This window comes from Thamnophis sirtalis, unplaced genomic scaffold, assembly GCF_051295495.1.
Source record: "Thamnophis sirtalis isolate CommonGarterSnake01/CBP01778 unplaced genomic scaffold, rThaSir2_p1.2 scaffold_7, whole genome shotgun sequence".
NCBI lineage: Eukaryota > Metazoa > Chordata > Lepidosauria > Squamata > Natricidae > Thamnophis > Thamnophis sirtalis.
The window spans coordinates 37,208,028-37,232,841 of record NW_028261387.1 but is presented as its reverse complement, the minus strand read 5'-3'; positions in this window follow the sequence as shown (position 1 = coordinate 37,232,841).

The window sequence follows — 24,814 nt, the reverse complement described above, 5'->3', positions numbered from 1 at the left end:
TTCACCAGCAGGGACTCTCACCCGACAAGCTCCGGAGCAGGGATCCTACGAGGTGCTAGAGACTCTCAGATAACAATAGCCACACCCCCACCCCTTCCCTGAGCTCTCGGCTGATGGAGCACCTGAAAACCCTCTGGGCACATCTCTACGAGGGGGACTCCTCCCTCCGGGCCCAGCCAGGTCTCAGTAATACATGCCAGGTCTGCCCTCTCGTCTAAAATTAAGTCCCGAACGAGAGGAGCTTTATGAACTACAGACCTGGCATTTAGCGACAGCAGCCTGAGGCCAGGGTCCTGATTACTCACACCACCTGGCCTTGGAGTGGGACTCATAGGGCCGGAAGGAGGGATCTCTGTGACGTAGCGAGCCCTCCTTCCCCGGTAATGGCCTGCCCTAAAGTCCCCACCATATCTGCCCCTCCCTGTTAAGACTGTAATGCTCCAGCCCACTCCCGTGTCCGTGGCCCCTCTACCCCCTCCCATAACCCTCGCATGCTCCAGCAGGCCCTTCGAATCAATCATCCTGAGGCTGGGATTGGCTCAGGCCCCCCTGGTGCTTCTGCAGAGCACTCAGCACAGAGGGTACCTGGGTAGGCCCCAGCCTGCTCAGACATACACAATCACAAAAACCATTCGCACCCCACTAACAATTTAAAAAACACAGAAGTTACAACAGTATAGGGATTAAAAGTGGGCACATACAACAACAGTCACATCATTCTCACCTCATTCATAAAATGCGGAGACTAAAAATTGCGCAAGTCCAAGATGGGGCAGTGTAAGGAGGAGGGAGGGAGAGGTACTCCGCTCCTCTCCCTTCCTATGTCCCGGGGAGACGTCCTTGGCCACCAGATTAAAAATGAGTGGTATATAAGGCGGCCGTATGCAGGCAGGATAGGATATAAAAGTCTAGTGTTCATAGGCGGCAGCTGTTCAGTCTCACCCTTCCAATGAAGGTCAGCGGGCTGTATGCCTAAAAGTCTCCTTCCTAAAGATAAGTAAGGGCCCCAATCCGGGGGGCCAAAGTCTGAAACTGACCTGAGCCACTCTAGCAGAGGAGGAGGGGAGCGCCGAGGTGGCGCAGTGGTTAAATGCAGCACTGCAGGCTACTTCAGCTGACTGCAGTTCTGCAGTTCGGCTGTTCAAATCTCACCGGCTCAGGGTTGACTCAGCCTTCCATCCTTCCGAGGTGGGTAAAATGAGGACCCGGATTGTTGTTGGGGGCAATATGCTGACTCTGTAAACCGCTTAGAGAGGGCTGAAAGCCCTATGAAGTGGTATATAAGTCTAACTACTATTGGTATTGATGTTTTCGAAGCCCAGTCCTCGCCACTGCGGCCGCCATCTTCTATCGCTCCCACGCCAACTCAGCCACAGTCCTACTCCTCCTAATGGCTGGAGCGGGAGGCAAGGAGCAATGTCCGGAGGAGGCTACAATGACACAGGGCTCAGCTCAGGGTGTCGTCCTCTTCCCCGCCCGAGTAACCACACCAGTCAGCCTAAGACGGCCAGGTCTTTTCCCAGGGGCCGCAGGGAACCATAAAACCACAGAATTTAATTATTACAAAAATAAGACAGATTGTACTAATTGTTTCCTATAATTCTCTCACAATTCTGCAATATACAATTGTGAAATGCATCAATATTATCTCTTGTTACCAGTAGTTGATCTAATCTACTTCAGCTTAAAATAACTTATTTTTACGTGGAGCTTTGTAGTTCATGAAGCTAACTCAGAGCAATATATACCTTGAGTATGAGATGCAGTATGGAGAACTTTCTTTATAACTGAGTCTCCTCACCTTCTTCCTTGAATGGTTGCATCTTGTTTCAAAGTCAAATTAGAATGGTTAGCATAGAACCGTGGTGGTGCAGTGATTAGAATGCAATATGGCAGGATACTTCTGCTCACTCTCGACTGACTGCAATTTGGCAGTTCAAATCTCACCAAACTCAAGATTGACTCAGCCTTCCATCCTTCTGAGGTGGGTAAAATGAAGACCCAGATTGTTGGGAGCAATAGGCTGACTCTGTAAACCGCTTAGAGAGGGCTGTAAAGCACTGTGAAGCAGTATATAAGTCTAAGTGCTATTGCTATGTGTGTGTGTGTGTGTCGGTCTGTCTGTTTGGTAACCCCAAGCTATGAATTGGTTTTCCTAGGGGGTACTAGATTGCAAATAAGGAGAATCAAGGTAGTGTCCAAGTTGAGTCACAATAACACAGTGAGTCTGAAATTTTAGATGAAACATGACATGAGAGTGTTAAAGAGCACTATAAACACCAACATGACTTTAGATAGATAATGGCATCTTTTGGTTCATTAGATCCTGAAGAGTGGAGGTATAAATGGCGATAGGAGTTTCCTAGGACAACAGAACAAGTCAAAATGGCACAATATTGCCCAACAAACTACCTAATAGGGGGGGGGGAATCAAAACCTAGAACAGAAAGTTCATCCCCTGTTTCTTTGGGGAGCAGGGGTTGACTGTTACAGACTTCTAATGGGTCCAGAAGTCCTTAGAAAGAATAAGTGACTCTGGTCCTATTTAAAGCTAGAAACAAGTTGACCAATTGCTGCTGTGTTTTACTTCAGGGTATACTTTACAGGCAGAAGGAGAGAAGAAAAGATCAGCCTATAATGGTATACCTAGCTTGAAAACTCCATTTTGGACCGTGGAGAGTCTTTTTCAGAGAGTATTGATCAGACTGCAGTTTGTGTTTCCTTGCGTCCATGATCCTGTTTGCAGCCCTGTAAAATAATAATAGTACTCGTGTCAGTGAGGTAATTACCATTGATCTAACACACTGTGACAAATTTTTCAGTCATGCCACTTGATTCATACTTAAAGTTATGGCACTGCTGACTGCTCCTTAAATAATTGAAGGATGCCCTTTGTAAATCAGTGGGCTTCCCCCACCAAAAGTAGCAGTTTCTTTTTGGTTGAAAGCTTGTTACCCAGCTTCATCGTGGATTTACAAATTAAAGAGATAGGCTGTTAGCATCACATGTAGCTTTTTGAAGATGCTAATATTGTTGGAGCTGACAAATCATTTATGACAGTTTGCAAAACTACAGGGCAAGACAGCTATGACATTTCAGCTGCTTCTACTGAATGAAGAACCAAGATGCTGCTCAATGCAGCAAGGATATGTGAAATTTCTCAGCCGTAGGTTTTGCGCTTGGGAAACCTACAATTCTCATGATCTCTTCTGTATCAGACAGGATAAAAAAGAGGGTTCACTTATGTTCTCCTCCCCCCATCTATAAAACTAGACCTAATCAAAATCTAATCAAAATCTATTACCTGAAACTAGCATGCGGTTTACATAAAGAAACAGATTCTTCATTGTGTTGAAAAGTGGAAACATGGATTCCCAACATGCTAGCCTCCAATTCTCTGAATTTCCAAATTTTGACAATTTCTCACCTCCCTTCCTAAATCTCAAGTGGAGGAGCAAAATCCAAGATCTCATGCAATCTTTGAGAATCCAGAATATGGTTCCCGCAATAATTCCATAATGTTTCCTCAAACTGCAAGATGTTAAAACACCTATCGAGCCAATTCACATCATGTGAGATTATGTACTTTTAATCAAAGTGACCTTAAATCAAGTGGTTGTCCCAGCTCTGCCCACTTTTTTACACAGCTCCCAGCCTTTCACCCAAAAGCCGTGTTAAGTAGCCTTCCATAATATTTGCCCCTATTCTTCAATTGGTGGAAATAATACCACGGGGAAAACTTTCTCTGAGAGGTCCTTGGTACGCTCTGAGATTGGTTGTTTTCTTGCAGACCTTTCATTATCCAAACTAGGTAATTTCATCAGTGCACATAGAAGAAAATGAAACCCTTAAATTGTTATGCCTGAATATACAGGTGACAATATTACTTTAAAAAATATTTAGGCAATTGATAATTTTGGGCATGGTATCATATTTCTTCTGGGTGTCAGAGAACAATGGAAACCCCCCCGGTTATGTTCCTTTGAAAAACAACAGGCGCTTTCACAGCACCTGTTGCAGTTATGGAAAATATGGTGCAGTGCTGAATTATTGTTGGATTATCAGGAGTGGAATAAGAGCGTCTCAGTTGTCTAGTGGTGAAGATGCTCACCTCCCACTCAGAAGGTGGAGAGTTCAATCCTAGGCAGAGGCAAATGTTTCTCTATCAGGGCACAGAGAGAAAATATGTGCTGTGAACTCTGTGTAGGCATCAGGAAGGGCATCCAGCCAGTAATGTTCAGCTCTGTTCAGTCACCCTGTCTTAGAATAAAGGGATTAAAGGGTTGTAAAAAAATCAGGAATGGAAGGAATACTTTTTTTTCTATACCAATCTATTAACTAAATAAACCTAGAGATGTGAATTTTAATGTGATGTACTGGGTCCTTGTTCATTTCAGTCTTGGCATTCTGCAAACTTCCATGTGGATTGTTTGATGTCCTCCACTGTCTCATGCATATACTTCATATGCCCTATTTGACAATATCCTTTATAATTGGGTTACCAATTTTGTAATTAGTTAAAAGAGAGACTAGTGAAGTCTCTGATTTGCCTTCAGAAACTTTGGATGAAAGAAGCAAAACAATGCATCAGAGAGAGCTTCTTGCTGGCTTTTTTTTGTAATAACAATAGCACTTAGACTTATATACCACTTCATAGTGCTTTACAACCCTCTCTAAGCAGTTTACAGAGTCAGCATTTTGCCCCCAACAATCTGGGACTTCATTTTACTGACCTCAGAAGGATGGAAGGCTGAATCAACGTTAGAGAGAATCTAACCTAATCTAAATCAACCTCGTGAGAATCGAATTAGCCTGCAATAACCATTTGAAGTTGCAGAGTATACTTTATGACACTGAAGTTCCTTTTCTGAGCCTACATCTTATAACAGTGGTAACAAAGAACTGGGGACATCACAATCCGCTGAAGTTGAAGGTTGAATGTCCATATTCTTGTACTAATATAGTACATTTTTACATTACTGGTATGCACAAATTAAAACCTGTGGGGCTCCACCAGGCTATACTGTCAACATAGAGAGGTTTGTAGCTTGTTTGTAGAAGTCATTATCTATAGTTTCTTCATCATAGAGTACAATTCGGTCTTGGCATTCTATAAGCTTCCATGCAGATTGTTTGATGTCCTAAGCATCCTTTACCAACTCTTCCCTGGAACAGAGCTCTCCCTCTCTCTCTCCTTCTCCCCACCCTCTCTCTCTCTCTCTCCCTCTCCCTCTCCCTCCCTCCCTCTCTCTCTCTCTCTCTCTCTCTTGTCATCTACTGAATTTCAATAATACTTCTGTGTATTTTTTTAAAATAAAAGCTCTGAAAGGGATCATAATATTTTTCATACAACCAGCAATACAGCATAATGTTTCTTGTAATTATCCAGTAATGCAAATATAGTATATTTCAAAATGTTATATCATAGGACTTCCGGGCAGGGGCCTGCTGATGGAAGCAGCTTAATATACCTGCTCCCGAATTCCTGGTTGCATTATCTGTCAGACAATCATCTATTGGACGTCTGGCAGTTTGTTTACCTTATTCTTCAGGCAAGAAGATGAGGTGAGCGGGTTCTGCTGTGCAAAGTGCCATCCGATCCTCACAGTTTGTGTATCTGCGAGGGGAGAGAGGCCAGCTAAGGGCAGAACTGTCTCCGTGCCAGGGAATTCCAGCTGCATTTGCAGCACGAAACAAGCTGTCTCTTCCTCAGAACAAAGTTTGATTTATTGATTTCAAGGCGAGCAGGACTGGTATGCAGGAGCCCTTAATTGTTTGTTTAAATCTTAGCTCCATTTTTACAAGACCTCCTTCTTCCGATAACCTAGCTATTAAAGAGACACTTAAAATGGCGATGAGCTCGCTGAACTGCTTTGTAACAATGTTTATCTTTTGAAACTCTTCATAAAGTCCTACGGAGTTTTAAAACTTCAAAGGAAAGGAGTGATTTATCACCTCGATCCACAGCTGTATAACTGGCCAGCAGAGTTTTACTAATTGGTTGAAGATAAAATTTGGAATGGCCTCTAAGCCAAATCTTAGTTTAAAGATGCCCTCCTCGGCTCCTAGAAGTGCTGGCACATCACCCACACTTGGCACAAAGCTGCAGCCTCTGCTCCCTACGCCCCCTATAGGTGACCCACTAACGAAAGAATTCTTCCTGAAGGAACTGAAAGAACTCACTGACAAAATAACTGAGTCTTTTAACACTCAGACAATTAAGGTGGAAGCCAAATTTAAAGAACTCAAAGAGGGGCTCAAAGAGGAGATATCCGTGGCGCATAAGGAGTTGTCTGATAAACTTGAGACCCGGGTTTCTAAAATCAGAGGTGATATGTTGGGGATTGTAAATGTATTGACAGAACATGTTTCCAGAATTGAAGATAGACTCGATGATCTTAACGACGCTAATATTAATTTGACATCGAAAACAGAGGTGGTGCAACAAAAAGTTGAAAATGCTGAAAAAGAAATTATTATGATACAGTACAGACAAATGGAATTGGCATTAAGAGTAAGGGGCTTGCGTGAAAACAAGCAGTAAAACTTGAAACAGATTTTTTCAGAAGCGTTTGACAGCCTGTTGGGAAGACCAGGGGGTAATTTTGACTGGCAAATTGATAAAGTTTATAACGTTAATTCTTGGCTGGCAAAGCAGAAGCAGCTCCCTCGGGACATTGTTATATATTTTACCACAAGAGAGATTAGAAATACGATATTACAAGAGTCTTATAAAACTAAGCTTCAAATTGGGGGTCAGGAATTGACTGTTTTGAAAGAGATACCACCTCAAATGTTAAGATCCAGGAAAGACTATGCTTTTTTAGTCGAAGAGCTTAGAAATCGCCAGATACAGTTCAGATGGAACGCACCATTTGGCCTAGCACTCACATTTGAGAGGCAAAGATACAGTCTCAACTCAGTATGGAAAGCTTGAGATTTTTACCATAATATTTTGAAGGCTGGACATCCCGCACCATCTGGACCTAAAGACAGAGCACAAGAAGGACAAGATAGACAGCAAACTACACAATTACCAGATAAGATGGATCATCTCTCTCTCTTAGAAGCACAAGGAGCTATGGAACAAACACCAAACCGTATGATTACCAGACGAATGGAGCAACAATCCAAAATGCAACAACCCCAACAATCACCTGCTATCGGTCAAGAAGCTACAGTAACCAGTCTAGAAGCAGTGGGAGGAGCCAGGCCAAAGGTTAAACAGGCTGTCCAGGAGGCTCTAAAAAAGCTTCAGGAAACCAAAGATGATAATTAAGCTTCTAACATGGAATGTCAATGAATTGAACTCTCCACAGAAGAGAAAGAAAATATTTCACTATCTTAAACAGTTCAAGAATGATATAATTTGTTTGCAAGAAACTCATATTAAATCAACCGATCAAAAATATTTGATTAATACAAGACTTGGCCAACATTTTATAGCTTCTGCTATGGAAAAGAAAAATGGTATAGTTATATACTTAAGAAAAGACATGAAAGCTGAACTAATCGAAGCAGACCCCCATGGAAGATACATCGCGTTAGATCTGGTTTTGGAAGGGAAAAAGACATTGATTCTGGGAATATATGCTCCTAATCAACAACAAGACGGATTCTATAGAAATCTTCATGCTAAATTAGTACAGTGGGATTATAGGTCTTGCATACTACTGGGTGATTGGAACGGTGTTATAGATACTAAGAAAGACAAGAAAGTTTCTCGCCCAAACACTCAGATGCGAGCAAAGCTACCTAAATCCTTTTTCGATATGATGGATGACTTTGAATTGAGAGATATTTGGCGAGAAAGAAATGCAGAAGAATATGACTTTATCTTCTTTTCTGATAGGCATCAATCTTTTTCTAGGATTGATTTTATATTAACTACTAATGATTTGCTTTCCAGGGTGAAGAAGACAAAGATTTCGGCTAGAGTTTTTTCAGATCATAACCCAGTTTGGATGGAGTTGGGAGGGGTGGCACAAGCAAGAAGGCCTTGGAGATTGAATGAAAATTTATTCAGATATGAAAAGTATATTAATGATTGTAAAAAATTGTTAACAGAATACTTTGTTTTTAATATGAATAAGGGTACACCTATGGAAATTGTATGGGATGCAAGTAAAGCGTATATGAGAGGAGTTTTGATAAATATAAATAGATCACATAGACATAAACAAGGGGTAAAACGAACAGAATTATATTATTGGATCAACTGCAGGAATCTAGTATGATCTTAATGAATACGATTAATCAATATGGTCAAGTGTCTGATTTTAAAATAAATTTAGGGAAAACAAAAATACTAGCTATAAATATGAATACTAAACAAAAGGAAGAACTAGGAGGAATGTTAGGATGCGAAATAGTCAAAAAGGTCAAATATCTCGGAGTTAATACCTTAATCTCAAATGGGAAATTATATAAGTATAATTATGAACCACTTTGGCATAGTATACAGATAGAGATGAAAAAATGGGATAAGTTGCAGTTATCTTTGTTGGGAAGAATAGCAGCAGTGAAAATGAATATTTTACCCAAATTTTTATTTCTTTTCCAAATATTACCTTTACTTTAAAAAGATGCGAATCTCTTAGAATGGCAGAAGGGTATTAATAAATTTGTATGGGCAGGAAAGAAGCCGAGAGTAAAGTTAAAAATAATTCAAGATGTATGTGAGAGGGGAGGTTTGAAATTACCCAATCTAAAACTATATTATGACGCAGTAGCATTATCTGTAATCAGTGATTGGATCGATTTAACTAATGATAGGATACTTAATATTGAGGGACATGACTTGGTATATGGCTGGCATGCTTACCTGTTATATAACAAAAAAGTGGACAAAAATTTTAAAAGTCATATTTTAAGGAATGCTTTATTGCGGGTTTGGAAAAAATATCAACACAAATTAAATGACAAGATACCCATGTGGGCAATTCCTAGACATGCAATAGAAAATATGAACATAGCACAAAAACAGGATAGAATTACTTACAGACAGCTTCTTATCCTGGAAAGGGGGGTATTACAACTAAAACCCTTAGAGGTACTAAAAGAGGAAAAGGTAATTCAAACATGGTTCCAGTATGGGCAGTTACAGGCCAGGTGGAAAATAGATCAAAAAATTGGTTTTATCCAAGTTGAGGATAATTTATTTAAACAAATAAGAGATCAAAGTTTAATGCATATAAAGAGGATATACAATGTATTAGTACAGATGGATTCCGAAACAGAATTAGTTAAAGATTGTATGATAAAGTGGGCTCAAAATATTGAAGAACCAATAATGTTGGATACATGGGAAAGAATTTGGGTAAGAAATGTAAAATTTACACAAGCCCAAAATCTGAGAGAAAATTTTTACAAGATGTTCTATAGATGGCATTTAGATCCTAAAAAGTTGGCTTCTATGTATTCGAATTTACAACCCAAATGTTGGAGATGTGGTTCTTTTGATGCTACATACTTCCATATATGGTGGACTTGCCAAAAGATTAAGGCATTTTGGATAAAAATATGGTGGATTATACAAAATATTCTTTTAAAAAGGGTAAAGTTTACTCCTCAGTTATTTCTGTTAGGTATAATTACTGACTGCACAGCGGTAGAGGTTAACTTGATTTTGCATTTAATAACGGCAGCAAGACTGTTGGTGGCGCAATACTGAAAGAAGGAAGACTTGCCTACAATCCAAGAATGGACATTGAAAGTCACAAATTTAGCCGAGATGGCTAAAATATCTGCATATCTTAAAGACCACTCAAATGAGAGATATAAACGAGACTGGAAAAAATGGATCGATTATATACAAAATAAATATGGGACTAAGAAATTCCAGATAGCTTATGCTTAAGATCAGGAATGATTTAAATTGTTTAAAGTTAGTTTAGCAAGGAGGAGCTAAGTTCAATGCAAAGATGTTATTAATTTCTTATTCTTTTTTTCCCCCAATATATCTTAGACTGTGTTTGTCAAATATCTATACCGTGTACGGGTTCTGGGAAGTCGGGGGGGGGGGTAGGTTGTGGGGGTTTGGGGGGAGGGCGGGAGGGGGGAAGCATATTAGGCCTGACGAGGGGTGTTAGATTGCAAAGTAATATGATTGCACATGTATACTGTCTTCTCCTACAACATGATATTGTCTATGTAATAGTATACATGTGATTATATGTTATGAAAATGGAAAAATAAAAATATTGTTAACAAACAAAAAAAATTAAAATAAAAATATAAAAAAAATGTTATATCATAGAATAATGTTTGTCTCTCTCACATAACAAAGGAAACGAACTGTTTTCCCATGAAACCTCTAGAAACTCTGTATGGCTTGAACGTGAAAAGCAAAGGACTCCAGTTGTAAGACCTATTCAAAAGTACATAAAGAGTTTGTTATTGAGAGCGTTCTTGTACCTGCTTGAGGTGATCGCAGACGAAATATAAAAGCATCTTTAGAAGAGTTTACCAAATTAGCTTGTGATTGAACAAGTGGTGTATTCAGGGGTCAAATTTAATTCCTTCCCTCCTTTTATATTCAGATTAAAGGCCAAGGTGGATTTGCGGAAGCCAGGAGCTCCCCTGCTTTTGCACTTAACCTGCAATTTACCTGTCACGAGCAAAAGAAGAGCTAAGCTCTTAGCACTTCCAAAAAATTTACCTCACATCTGAATTAATGTTCTTCTGCTCCATGATGATTAAGAGGGGGAAAAAACCCAAATATAGATCTGCAATCAAGGGAAAAATCTCTGTAGATATATATCAAAAGACAATTTTATTTAAATGAAAAGACTATAAGATGAAGCAGAGAATACCTCATACCATATATATCTGTAGATATATATCAAAAGACAATTTTATTTAAATGAAAAGACTATAAGATGAAGCAGAGAATACCTCATACCATTCTAGGCTTCCACCCATAAGCAAGTAGCTTATTGAATTGCCTGCCTAGAATGAATCAAAATTTCCCTCTTAAGGGGGAGGAAGAGAGTGAGGAATATCCCCTATTAAATTCCAATTCCAAAACCTACAATGAGCTATCAATACCTTTCTAGAATTCTGCCTAATGACCTCATTGTCCTAAACATTTATTTATCATATTTATATAATCATAAAGTGACTCTAAGTGGCTTGATAAGGATTATAAGATTAAAATATTAAAACAGTTGCAATTGAAAGACATCAATAATATTATTAATAACAAGACAGTAGAGCAAATTGATGATGGAAACTATTTAGCCATCTCATCAAATCATTGTTTCTTTGAAATTCCCAGGCCTTCCGACACAGCCATGTTTTAAGGGTCAGGCGAATCTCATATTGGAAGGAGGGGAGAATGGTCCACAGGGGTCAAAACCAGCACCATGAAAGTCAAAACCAGCACCGTGAATTGGACCTGGAAGCAAACTGGCAACCAATGTAGCTTGCAGAGAAAAGGTGTAACCTGTTCCATTCTAGGAGAGCAGATAATTGCCCATGCTGCTGCATTTTACACCAGCTTGAGCTTCCAGATACTCCATTTGGGAGGTAAGGACAGCATGAGTGACTGTGAGCAGAGCTTCCTGGTCCAGGAACAAACACAACTAGTGCATAACCCAAAGCTCTTCAAAAGCCTCCCTAGTTACTACTGCTACTCACACTTCAAGCAGGAGTCATGAGTCCATAGGGACCATTAGGTTGCACATTGGGTCTGTTTGGGGTAGTGCAATCCCATCCAGCACTAAAAATGGCATAATCTATGAGCCAGAGGACGCCCAAAACTCAATCTTGGCCAGATTCGACTGAAGCCTGTTATGCCATGGAAAATCTGCTGTTCTCGGCAGCCCTTTTGATTCTCTTGTGGTTCTAGTTGTGGTTAAATGCGAAAGGAAAGAAATTGATGTGATGGGCACAAGACACGAGTATATTGGATTGATTTCAAACAATCCAATATACTGGTTTCCCATTAACTTGGCTCTACATTTTGACTGAAACCTGACAGAATTTTTAAAATCAGGAGAAAAAGAGGTAAGGGGTTATAGTTGCTAAGCAAGCCTGCTTTATGGCATGCGGAAATCACTCATAAAAAGAGGTCTATATAAAAATGGATTGTTGTATTAAAAGTTTAAAATAGTTCATGCCTGCCTGACTCCATTCATCTATCCTCTACCAACCATTTTCACCTCTGCTGTCCAACTTCTGCTCTCCAAAAGGTACGATGTGGGTGGAAGAAGAAGGAGGGGAGACTGGAAAACTCTCCCCCAAGGGATGTAGGCATATACAACCTTACACCCACCCACCTACACGCGCATGCACACACATACACACACACACACACACACACACCCTGCACTACTTCTACTTGCCATGAAATCATTTCGTAAATACAAAAGAGGCCCCTCGGGCTATTGGTGCCCAGACGCTCATTTTTGGAGTGGATAATTGACTTCTTTCAGTTGATAATTCATAGCTTGCATATGCGGGCTAATACATCAGCGCCCAGAGACTTCTAGAGAGCCCCAAGCAGAAACAGAAAGGGCGAGTGGAGAGAGGAAAGGGGGAGAAAAAAATTCAGATGATAGATGACTGCATTATAGCTTTATGAATGAATTATGTCCTGCAAATACCCTGAGCAGGAAAGTCCGTCAGCTTCTATCTATACTAATCTGTGAGGAATTATGATGATTTTCACATTAAAAGTGGGTGGTGGAGAGAGAAGGAGCTGGAAATTAATTGAGCAATTGGGCTATTAAAAATGCCTGTCCCAGCATTTGGGGTCTGCTCTCTCATTCATCAAAGTGTAGGAAACCTCTGTTGTTGGTGGCTTTTGTTGTTGTTGTTATTTTTAAATGAAAGTTCTCATCATATGAAAACCAGCTGGGATTATTTTGGCAGGACAAAGTCTTTTTTTAAATGTCTGGAAGGCCTGAATTCCTTTATAACCATATTGGCATTTTCTTTTGTATGATAGAAGAGTCTCCCATCTGCTACCTTCCCCCCAAAATGAGCTTTACAAGGTAAAACAAAACCCAAGGAAATCAACTTATCCAACCCATCTTATATTTGTACACATTTTCTCATAAGATTTTGGGCTGCAGAAAATAAATGCCATATTTTCCGTCTTAAATTTTAGTGGGAAATAAGGAAGTAAGCAACCTTGACATAGAAACAGGGGTCTCTGCAGGATATGGGTTTTTTTAATGAAAAGATGGTTGCATCAGAATGAGAGAAGCTCTGCTTAGTTTTATGAACAGAATTCAATGAAACACATAGAAGAAATCAGGCACAGTTTCAATTACATTGTGATTTTTTTAAACCTTGCCCTATAGATAGCCCTGCATAGAAGAATATTAAAGAAAGAAAACCCCACACTGGTCAAATTCCACTTGTCATTTTAATTTTGTTTGAAAATGATTCACTTTTGAACTCAGTCCTGGTGCTTCGCATGAACCTATCCGAGCAGCTTTCTTGGCAGAGTTCACATCCAGAAATTTCATCACTCATTTAGGTAACATCATCAGTTCTCATCTTCCTCTGTGTTCTTCTGGTCTGTTGTATGATTGTTTTCTTGTGTCTATATGGCAAATCCTCTGGTTTTAAATGCTATTTCTAAGGCTGCCAAGAATTGTAACTCATTAGTATCATCTATATTTTAGTTGAGACTTTTCTGGAGGATATTACATTCTTTGATGGATAGCAAGCAACTGGACATATTGTCTACCTATTTGGATTCAGGTATCTCTTTGTTTCTGGGGTGTAGCTTGAGCAGTTTGGTTCGGACTTTTGTTTTCCAGGTTTCAGTTTGTCTTAGAGAGGTAATCTTCCAGCGTTTTAATAGTTTCTGGGGTCATGGTTTGTTTCAATTGCTCCTTGAGCTTATCCATGATGTGCTAGTATTTGTTTAGTCTGAGATGAGCATCTGTGATCATTAGCCGTGTCATTTGGGGGGGGGGCATTTTGTTGAGGTATTTTCCATTCATCTGTACAGTTTACCAGAGGTTTTTTATTTGACATTGATGAGCAGGGCATTCTGTCATAGACATTCATGCAGAAAAAAATAGTTGTTTCTGGATTAAGGCTTGCCTAAATGCAAATTTCTCCCGTTTGTGGTCTTTGCTAAGCATATGACATCCATATGTGGTTCCAACAGAAGAGAATATATGTATCTCAGTTTCAAATCGTAGTAGCCTTGATTATGTTATCTAGATGGGTAATGTAATATCTGCAAGCAAATACCCATGCTCCCAGAATATCAAGGACTATTGAAACCAATTTATAGTCACAGATATTGAGGGGAGTCAATGTCAAGCAGATAAGTATTATATATCTCAGACAGGTTAGTGTAACACTGAAAAGCTGTCAAGGAGCTAGAGCAACTTTGCTGGAGAAAATACAATCAGGGAAGACACGATAGAGATACATAAAATCATGTATAGTGTGGAAAATGCCAGATTTGTTAGAATATTAAAAATGCAGAAAGAGTTGGCATTGACTTATAAGGAAACAATAGTAGACTGAAAAAGAGCAAAGCTGATGTCCATAGCAGAACAAGAAGCTGGAGAATGGATTGTCACCTCAGAATTATTCTGGCGTAAGGAGAGGATCAGGATTACCCATAAGTTTTCCATACAGTTATTTCCCAAAGAGACCAGAAGACAGCCCAGGACAAGGTGACAGAGGGAGGAGTGGCAGTGGAGGAGTGATGGGGAGGGACCCCCATGGTGGGTTGGCTGGGATAAGGAGGCTGGTGTGAAGTGGGCAGGGCCAGCTGTTGCAGCCAATTGTCCCATTCCAAGCTGAAATCTTTTGGCAGACAGTTCCATCTGCTTAATCTGCTTAATGACCTGGGCAATTAAAATCACAATTAGCAGTGCTGGGATTGCAGTCATTGAGCAAAGCAAACACATGGCTTAACAATTGCTTCACTCAATGACCAAAATTCCAGTCCAAATTATGGTTGCAAGTCAAGGTCTATCTGTATCTCCTCTCTTAACCACTTTTGGATATTGCTTGTCAGCATCTTTTTTAATATTAAGAAACTTCAAAAAGACAAGTTTCATTACATGGAGTGAGTTTTCTTCTATCCTTGAAGAAAGAAGTTTCATGCAAGTTTAAGAACCTTAAAAATTCTTTTTTAAATAATTAAAAATAGAAAGTAAAAGTGTGATTAGAACATTGATTTCGGAAAGCTACAATTGGATTAAGAGGCCAGAGGGCCTTTGAAATTTATTATAAGAAATCTTCCCATGAGTTGTTTAAAATTTAGATGGGGGGGGGAGAGAGAGATTTTGAAACTAATTGTAAGAAAACATGTCATTGATTAGGAGAAAACATAATAAGAGTGGGCTTTTAAAGTGGACACTAGAGGGAACAAGAAAGAGTTAAATATTATAATTAAAGGAGAATAATACAAAATGGAGCAAAAATATCAGACTTTGAAAAAATTCAAAAATATCTGAAAATGATGCAATCAGAAACTACTCTTAAGATTGCCTGTTAATATAAAAACAGATTTAAAATAGAAGAGGAACAGATTTTATTAGACAAAATATAAACTGAAGATGTATTTGACTCAAATGTGGATTTAAAATGGATAGAAAATGGATTTAACAATGTAGCCACTCAAACTTTTTGCCATCACCCCAAAATATAGTTGGGGTTCTTCCCAATCTAGCAGCCTCTGCCAAGATCTAGGGATTTTCCAGATATCTTGGCAATTGCAATACGATTCCAGATGTAGCAATAGCACTGAGACTTATACACCACTTCATAGTGCTTTATGGCCCTCTTTGAGTGGTTTACAGTATCAGCATATGACTCCCAACAATCTGGATCCTTATTTTACTGACCTCAGAAGGATGGAAGGCTGAGTTAACCTTGAGCCATTGAAAACCGAACTGCTGGCAGTCAGCAGAATTAGCCTGCAATACTGCATTCTAACCACCATGCTACCAGCTCCTAATATGATATGGATATAAAATCCTAATATATGATGTCCAGAAGTGGTGTTCTTTGTTACACTATTCAAATATCTACTTACAGAACCCTGTACAGTAACAAGCCAGGAAGCAGACCATGCAATTTTTTCAAACAGGCTGAAATGAATTTTTGGGGAGTTGCTACATCATTTGCGAGTCCCTTGGACTGCAAGGTGATCAAATTGGTCAGTCCTAGAGGAGATCAATCCTGGTTACTCCTTAGAAGGCCAGATCCTGAAGATGAAATGCAAATACTTTGGCCACCTAATGAGGAGGAAGGACTCAGTGGAGAAGAGCCTAATGTTGGGAAAGACTGAGGGCAAAAGAAGAAGGGGACAGCAGAGAATGAGGTGGCTGGATGGAGTCACTGAAGCAGTAGGCATCAGCTTAATGGACTACAGAGGATGTCCATAAAGGACAGGAAGGCCTGGAGGAATGTTGTTCATGGGATCACGGTGTGTCGGACACAACTTTGCAACTAACAACATCATCACTGCATAGAAACAGGGATTGGTTCCTGAACCGGTTAGTACCAGTTTGCTTGCTTCGCTTGCGCACACGCCAGCAACAAGTTGTTTGTGCATATGCATTTGTCTAAAAAATGCTCTGCGCATGCGCATAACCATGCTGGCAACAGCAGAACACACCAGAGAACTGGTTTGGGGGCGTGTCAACCCACCTCTACATAAAAGCTGTTAAATGGAATGAATTCACCTGATCTTAAGAATACTGTAAAATAAAATTCCTTCAAGAATACATGAAGAAATGTATAACTTTACCTGTAAGTAAGCAAACCAGGTAAATGGACATTTGAGTCAGGTTGGAAAGGGTTCAGAGAACAATGCCACAAGAAATGAGGAAGGGCTTTAACTAACCTGCAGTAATTTCCCGAGTGTACAAGTACTTCTCTTTAGAATCTGCCATTTCTCAGGAACTCAGATACAAGGCTGGTAAGGTAAGTCATCATCTAGTGAAAGAAAGCCAAGTTTCATTATCTTAAGTAGTTTAACTGATCAACTAAATTTACTTGTGAATAGAAGAAACCATTATGAAGGAGGGGGATCAAGCTTCTTTGGTACATGTAGTGTTCTGTTTGTGAACGGAAAAAATATCTTTGCAAGTAGAATGACTTCTTAAAAGTATTTGTTGTTGTTTTTAAGAAAAATGTTTTAGATTTGCTCCCAGTTAATCAGCTTTCAATCAATGACAAATGCATGCTGATCCTATATTTGCTTGGGTGTAATTTATAGATAAATAGTTGCAGGATTTTGACTATATATGTGTGTGTGTAATCCTGCAGGAAGCACAGCTCCAACTTCTCAGTGGAAGAATAAGACAGATTATTACAATGGAAAACCAAAGTCCAGTTGCCTTTTGAAAAAGGATCTTTGGGACAACCATGACCTGGATGACTGAAAATCTCCATAGACAGCAGCCTAAATATGTTATTTTATACTGTGCCAACAATGCACTTAGATCATTTAACATTTTAGATGTAATGGTCTGATCTATTGTGTGTATAAAGAGTGTGTATTGTGTGTATAAAGAGTGTGTACTCTTTATGTATAACTTCACTTACACCAAAAGTGGAATACATGTTCTGCAATTTCAGTGTGGATATGCAGGTTTCCTGTTCATTCATTCTTCTAAGTGGTTCCTGGACGTCTACATCAAAGTCTTGCAATGATAACCCTGCCACATCTCTGTGCCTTCAACATGATGTTGAAATCCATGCAGTTCTTCCCCTTGTGCCTCTACCATCTCAAAATGATCACACCTCATCCATTTGAGCCATGCCTTTTTCTGTTGGTATTTTTCTCCCCTTTATATTTACACAGGCATACAAGTGCAGCTCAAGAGTGGTGCAGTGGCCAAGAGGTGGAGGTTTTGTCTCACAATCAGGAGGCTGTAAGTTCAATCTTAAGTAGAGGTAGATATTTCTCTCTCTGGGTACAATGAATAAATATTAGCTGTGAACTCTGCATTGGTGACAGGAAGGGCATCCAACCAGTAAGCACTCAGCTCCATTCAGTTGCCCTGAATGGACCCCCCCCCAATGCAAAGGATTATGAGGTCATTAAAAGACACACACACACACACACACAAATACAAGTGCAGTTCAAATGAGAGACAAGTGAATACAAATGTATACAAATAAAGCATGTAAATTGATGCTCAGTAGAGTAATAAGAAACCAAATATGATGCATCAGACATTTTAATTTATAATATTACAGCCTTCTTGCATTCCTATTAAGATGGAGTGACAGTGGTAACAGTAGAGGAATTGAAGTGGTGAATTATAATGTTTATCATTGCCCAGACTTGCAACAATGATGGCGTGTTATGTAATCAGACTGGAGCCCAGCAGTCTTTTGTTGTTGTTTTGGAGGTGGGGTTGCACTGGGAATGGTGAAGTCCTTCCCAATATGGGAGTTCACACTGGTTGGATTGGATTGGCTCAGTCAGTTGGAAGAGATTTGGGGTGTTGCTATGTAGTTTCTTGATTATTTACCAAGACAAGGTATAGAAACAGTGGCCTATCAGTAGGAACTGGAATATGGGCATCCAATTACTTAGGAATTAGATGGGAGGCCTGGGGACCACAGTCATTCAAAACCTGTGTTATAGATCTCAGCAGTTGGTTTTGGAGGCACCTCCTGGGATAATAATGCTTGGATATGCTTGGTAACATTTCCTCCTGCTGCTGTTGTCAACTTGCGAAACTTTCCTGACCTGCTCCCAAGTTGCTATAGGCAGGAGGATGGGAATTGCACCTCGCAGCTGCACCAAGGAATTCACACTTCAGTCAAAACAAGAAACAGCCTAGCCCATCGAAGTCAAGGCCATATCCATGGTGACCCACAACGGCTGAAGGGAATGACTTCTACAACCCACAAAATTGCTTCATTGGAGATTGTAACTGGTGACACACTCTGGGGGGAAGGAGAAAACAGGGTCAGAGGCAAGGTGCGAATTGGATGAAGCCAGAGCTGGCTTCACCTAGGTTGTATCGACATGGCAGTCCTAATAAACAACAGGATTTTTCTTACTAAATGGCTTGAGACTCTTAATTTTATTAGGGCATTGGTCAGAACCCTGGCAGCTGTAGGGGTTGGGCTCTTCTCTAGTAGCAGGAGTTCAACAGCCACTAGAATAAGAATATACCCTGAACCACAGTGAGAGTGTAGGGCTGAGGGCAGAAACAGGCAACCTTGGTGTGTATTAAAACCTGATTGAGTTAGGGTTGGGATATCACCTTTTAAAGCACCTGCCTAGCTGCATTTGAGATCCTGCAGCAGTCCCAATGCCAAAACGGGGAAGAGAATGTGGCATTGATTTATTATGATACCTTATTTGTGATCAGGATTGCTGATATTGGAGTGACAAAGTGCTACTGCATTTATGTTAATTTGACCTATTGGGAAAAAACATGGGGTCCTCTTGGTCACCCTCATACCCTTCTGGATCACTTCTTACATCTCTTGAATCAGAGCTGAGCCCCCCCCCCTTTCTATTAGTGTTGGGGACTTTGATTTTTATGTCGTGGGAGGTGGGGTCTTCTGGAATTCAAGGATTCGTGGTCTCTATGATTACCATGGGCTTGTTCCAAATAACCTCAATCTCAATGCACAAAGGTCATCCTGTATTGGACTGTATTTTCACTTTGGAGCAGTTGTTAGTGATCTGGATATAGAGAGTATTAGAATTCCTTTGATATAATCAGGTCTTTTCCTGCTCCGATTGCAACTAACAGCTACCTGTGACCTCCCTGTTCTGACCTAAGCTTCTCCGAAAAGCATGAAGCAGTTTCCTGGTCCCAGCAAAACCCCTTTTGTTAAACGAATGTGAATTCCTCTCATTCAAATTCAGCAAAGGCCGGGTAAACAGTCTTTCAAAGGTGAGTTTATGACCCCAGACCTTATCTAGCTTGGAAAGCTGCCATGTAAATATTTTCCAAATGCAGTGCTGTGCAAGGAAAGACTAGGTACAGAATCTCTGAGATTCACAGACAAATCTTCACATTCCTGAAACGAGCGAACAAACGAGTGAACAAATCATTTCCTGCAAAAGCCCACTCCCCTTTCGCTCCTCTTTTATTTCCTATGGGAGGAGCCATTCACCATCCACCTGTGGCTTTACACCCCAGTTGACCCTGATTTCCTAGTTGTTCTTTTCTTCTAGCAGCTCTACACATGCACACACTGGGAACAGGCTCCAGTTGTTCCTCTGCCTCACTGCTGTCTAGCTCTGAAGGCAGCTGAGAATTGCCAGACAACCTTACCCCAACACTGCCTCCAACACAGCATCTTTGAGCCTTTGCCAGCCTCCAGGACTGGTCCATCCCCAACTTCCTCACTGTCCAAGTCTGCTGACAGCTCTGCGGGCCGCTGGCGGGCCACAACACTCCCATGGCTTGAGCAACTTAGATGGTCCCTCATGGATCCAGAAAGTTTTCAGTGACTACTTCAAGATTTAATCATTTTTAATCATATTCTGATATTCTGATAGGCCTGTCAGTTGAGGATGTAGTTAACTACTGGCAACAGGTTATTTTTATGCCCTTGACAAAATAACTCATAAGTGACTTTCTCTTTTGGTCTGTCTCTTTTGGGTTTTTGAAGGGCCTGAGGGAGATGAAGCAACAGAAGCAATACAGAGCATAGGTGCATGAACAGTGAAAAGAGAAATATGACCGTATTCAGGCCTGTTCCATGGCAATAAAAAGCAACATATTCTTACTTTCCTCTCTTATTGCATCAATGGGCTGTCACCCAACAGTCTTATTCAGGATGACTAATTCCCTCTTGAGAAGAAACCAATTGCCAAACCTTCCTCTGGCTTTTATGACCAGTTAGCACAGCCTTCTGCTGATAAAGTCAGTCAGATTTGTTCAAGTCTTGATTTTTATTGGGGCAGAGTTTAGAGTGGTATCTAGGACAATATTTTGTCAGGTTATCTTGGATTTTTTTGGTACTATGACCTTGGAAGAAATGGATAGGGTGCTCTTTACGATGTCCTCTGCTGCTTATTTCTTACATCCTTGCTGCTCCTTTTACTGCAGAGTGAAATATTTGCATAGACTTGGGAGATTGTTAATGTCTCCTTTACAGGAGGGATATTTATTTAAAACATTTATATAGCCATCCATCTTCTAACCAACTTTGAGTGGTTCCCAATCCAAAGTTTTAAAACAACATATTACATTTTTTTCTCTTTTGCAAGTTTATCAGTAACTATTTCCCTCCCTTAGCTCCACCAATGGATATGCTAGATGAAAATTGATGGAAGACAAGGTGAATTGATGCACAAAACAACATTATTAAAACTATAAAACTAAACACATTAACACATTAAAAACAACAAAAAACCTGACACCAAATTAAACTTCTAATGTGAAATCTTGCCAGGAGTCTTGAAGGAGGCTTCAAAGAACTTATATCACTATCAGTGAGTTTCTATCTTTTCCTCTGTCTTTTTTTTTAGCCAAGATTGTGAAGGTGGGAGTGTATTTTGAATGAAGATGTTCAAATTCAGGGTTCAAACTTGGCCATGGAATGAAGAGAGCTTTGAATGCACTAGTAGGGGATTATCTCTATTAGGATTTGGATGGGGTTAACAACATGATTCAACTGGTCCTTTTTGATATCTCAGCAGCTTTTTCTGTACCATTGACCATGGTATCCTATCCTTCTGGACCAACTTTGGAAGTTGGGTATTGGAGGCATTTTTTTACTGTGTTTCTGATCTGTCCTATGTGTAACTGGACAGGGGAGGTCAGCATGGTAGCTGTTCCCTTTTGTGGTGTCACAGGGGTCAATCCACTGCCCATTAATGTTTATCATTTACATTAAGACTATTGAGAAGGTAATGTGTCAGTTCAGGGTTCAGTACTATCAGTGTGTTGATGATGCTAACTCTAGCTTTGTATCTCTACCTCAGGATATGCTAGTGATGCTACTAAGGTCTTGTACCAATTCTGGAGGTTGTGAATGGGAAAGAAAAGATTAAAATTGAATCCTAGCACGATGGAATTATTGTATGTCCATCAGGATTGTCAGACAAATCTAGCAGTGTCACTAGATTTGGAAAATACAAAGGAGCAAGTTCTTGACAGCAAGTCAGGTCTTCCTGGAGTCACAGCTCCTGCTGGAGCAATAGTTTAAAGCTTTTACTCAACTTGGCCCTATTGTGGGTGATAGGAACTAGCTACAGTGACTCTTGCTCTGGTCACTCAAAGCAATGGCCGGACCAGGGAGAGAAGTAAAAAGAGGGATCAGTTTAGAATCAATACATAGCCACAAATGAACTAAGGCCAACCCACTTCAATTGCCATTGAACCTTATCTAGCTCTAACCCAGTGAACCCAACAGCTCATTATGAAGATTCCTATGCAGGAGCTTTGTAACAATAAATCAGTTTAATTGGAGATTCATGTGTGGACTTGGTTTTTCATGCCTGACAAATGCACTCCACAAGAGACTGCCTTTAAAGATTATTCAGAAGCTTCAGTTGGTTCAAAATGCAATGGCCCATGTTGTATCTGGCTGATGGGAAGATTTTATTCATATGTTACAGATCCTATACTGGCTTCCAGCAGGTTCTGACAGGTTCTGGAGAACTGGTAGCATAAATTTTGAGTAGTTCAGAGAAATAGCAAATGCCACCTCTGGCTGGCCCCAGAGTGGGGTGGGAATGGAGATTTTGCAGTATCCTTCCCCTGGAGTGGGGTGGGAATGGAGATTTTGCAGTATCCTCCCCCTGGAGTGGGGTGGGAATGGAGATTTTGCAGTATCCTCCCCCTGGAGTGGGGTGGGAATGGAGATTTTGCAGTATCATTCTCCTGCCATGCCAACCAAGCCACACTCACAGAACCGGTAGTAAAAAAAATTGAATTTCACCACTGGTTCATCGCTTCCATTCTAAAATACTGGTTGTTTTCCTATAAAGCCTTTCTGCTTTGGCACCAAGATACCTTCAGGACCATGGACACCTGCTAGAACTGGTTCAACCAATTCAATCTTGTTGGGAAAAGCTGGCGATGTTTTCCCACTTTGGGGAGGTGGAGAGGCCAAAAGCACACATATGCTACGTTTCTGCCAGACCTCCAAATGGCCTCCCTGCAGAAGTGAAATCAACTTACCTTCACTAGTAGTTTGCAAATGTGAGTGCACCTTCGTGCACACGCAGGACCTTCCGCACATGCGCAGAGCGTCAAAAACAGGACATGATGATGTCTGGTGGGTGGGCGGAGCTTCCTGCCACCACTGCTACCAGTTCGCCCAAGCCAGATAGAACCAGCTGAATAGCACCACTGCAGTGGAGTTTATGATGCCTCCAACCTTAGCTATCTTCCAGAAGCAGCTAAGAATGGAATTTTTCTAGGCAGCCTTGATGCCCAGTTTGAATTTTGGGTTTGTTGTTGTTGTTTGCTATGCTTTAAAGCTCTTATTATTTTAACCTGACATGAATGTTTTAGTGGTTTATGTTTTATGAATCTTGCCTGGAGCCCTGTGGGACTGAGGCTAGGCATTAAATGAATGAATAAGTAGATAAATGGTATCCCACAGAGAGTTGCATACACCATGGGGATATAGATGTTCCAAGAAATGCAACCGAGCTTACTTGAGCATGTAAAACTGCTCTTGTGCAGTCTGTTCAACATTTCTAGAAAGAAATACACATGTCTCTCAAATGAATGGGCTTTTATTTTTAGTTAAATTGTTTCGTATTAAAATGTGGCTGATACTCAAGAATGTTTGGACACCAAGAAATTAGAATATATTTCATCAAAAGTACATCACTGATTCATTTAAATTATTTTTAAAGTGCCCCTTTATTTGAAAGTAAGCCACAATTTTAAACACCCTCTCCCCGTGGATAAAATACTTTGGAACAGAAAAAAAAAAGTAACAGTGGTATAAAATTTTCAAATTCAAATAACTGTAGCTAAAAGCTTGATTAACTGTTGGATCCATCCAGGCATTAAGATCTGCATTAAATTCTTTTGAAAAAATCCCTTACCTCAGAGAGCCTCTTAGCTTGGCATCAGAGAAAACTTTGCTTTGCATGCATTCCAAGCTATGGAATTCACCGCTTTGAAAGGTTTTTTTGACTTTCAATCCATTTTAAAAATAATAATAGTAATAATTAAGGGTTGTATTTTAAGAAACATTTCTTATATCTCTATGTTCTTTTATTTGAGTTATAATGGTTTATTTATTTGACTTCTGCTAACCACGGCACCTGTCTTGTTGAATGAAAAAGCACAGTGTTAATAAAATAAGTAACCAAACAAAAATCACTGCAAGAAATAAAACTTGCTGATTGGATTATACCCCACTCAAAAAAAAAGTTCAAAACAGATAACTAAGATCTGTGGGGTTACTAAAGATATTTGTTCTTCCAGCATTATTGATCAATTTAAAAGCCACTATTGCCACCTAGTGACTCTTTACTGCACTGTAGTATAAAAAGCAGATGACTACTAAGGAATTATTTGGATATCAACACATACATAGAACAGGTGCACCAAGGAAAAGCTCTTTCATCTTCCCATTATCCCCATCTATCATAGTAGATTCCAGGAAGTGCAACACGTGGCTGAAGGAACAAAGGCTAAACCAGCCAGAACTAATTCCAATTCTATGTTCTTTACAACTGAAGTCCAAAAGGGCTTATTCCTTATTATCGTTTGTATTTTAAAACTGATGCAAAAGTGGATTTTAAACTATTGCTGCTCTTTATATTTCCTGCTGTATTTTCACACAATTTGTTTTCACACTTCACGCTTTCTTCATAAATTCATCTACTTTAAAAACAGAGAAGTGTGAGCTGAATAACAGTTGCTGGACC